Genomic DNA, 1476 nt, shown 5'->3' on the forward strand with positions numbered 1-1476 from the left:
AACCCTAAGGTTTCACGCGCTGTTCTCGCACTTGCATCGACCGACGCACAAAGTGCATCGACCGATGCATATGCTGAACTTCGATTTCCCCCGAAGCTTCTCACCGGATCTTCGTTCCTACAACCACAAAAACTTGATCCCAAGCCACAAGAAAGTGTCCCAATTTCCCAAATAACGTTCTAACAAGCATAACAACACACAACAAACATATCAGAGAAATCTCCAGCTTAGATAAGCCATGGTCATGCACTTACCTTTGCCACAGAAGACTATGAACCACAAACAAGCAAGAACACACTCCTAGGAAGCTCCTACAACGATCTCAACTAAAGATCTCTACAGAAACGCCCCCAATCTCCCAAAAACTCACCAAGAACACTTAGAACTCTTTTCCTCTCTTCTTTTCTCTCAGAAACGGCTAAACTCGTCGAATGAGACAAAAAACACGACTTAAGGGTTTTCCCTAACCCAAAATGCAACATTTAACTTAAAATCGTCCGCACTAAACCGGCTATGCATCGGTCGATGCACTACGCTCGCGGATGTTAGAAAATCTTTAATGGCTGCAAATATTTTCCAATTACTATAATTGAACGACCGCACCCGGATTCCCAATCCTCAAACAGGATCCATGGGAAATGATCTCACCGGAACCCCATAATTCTAACGAGACAACCAGCGTAGAAATTGCTCCTTACAAAAACTCCCCAATACACCAAACACCACCGCATCTAGTTACTGAGTCGCACAACCAACTACCCTTAGCGACCGAGTAACAAGAGAGGTGGGCTGGAATATTTGATTCCGTCCAGCCACGGACAACACTTCCCCACAACTACTCCAAATCACTAAAAACTCCTCTAGTATCCCCGAAACCCATGACATCGCTTCAGTCAATCTCTTATCATCAAAACCTAACTCCATCTATCTTCCTATGACCCAAACACACAACAACATGCTGGTGTCGACAAACACCACCAACTTTACCACAAAACCGTCTATACCAGACCACAAGACAAACACTTGATTAAAACACAAACCAACCGTTCATTTCACAAACCCACCGTGGATATGAAGCTTATAGCACCACAAAGCTACCTACCAACTTTCACCCAAATCGGACTTCGTTTTATCCTCCAAGCGTTGCCCCGAAGTAGCCATCTCGAACCAGTTCGTGTTGTTCAACCGCAGTTGTTGGTGTCTAACGACACCAACCCAGAAACCACGAAGCCTTCCTTCAAGACTTGCATTGACCGATACTCCCATTGCATCGACCGATGCATGCTCGACATAGCACGAAAACCCTAAGGTTTCACGCGTCGTCCTCGCACTTGCATCGACCGACGCACAAAGTGCATCGACCGATGCATATGCTGAACTTCGATTTCCCCCGAAGCTTCTCACCGGATCTTCGTTCCTACAACCACAAAAACTTGATCCCAAGCCACAAGAAAGTGTCCCAATTTCCCAAATAAC

This window comes from Camelina sativa, chromosome 18, assembly GCF_000633955.1.
Source record: "Camelina sativa cultivar DH55 chromosome 18, Cs, whole genome shotgun sequence".
NCBI lineage: Eukaryota > Viridiplantae > Streptophyta > Magnoliopsida > Brassicales > Brassicaceae > Camelina > Camelina sativa.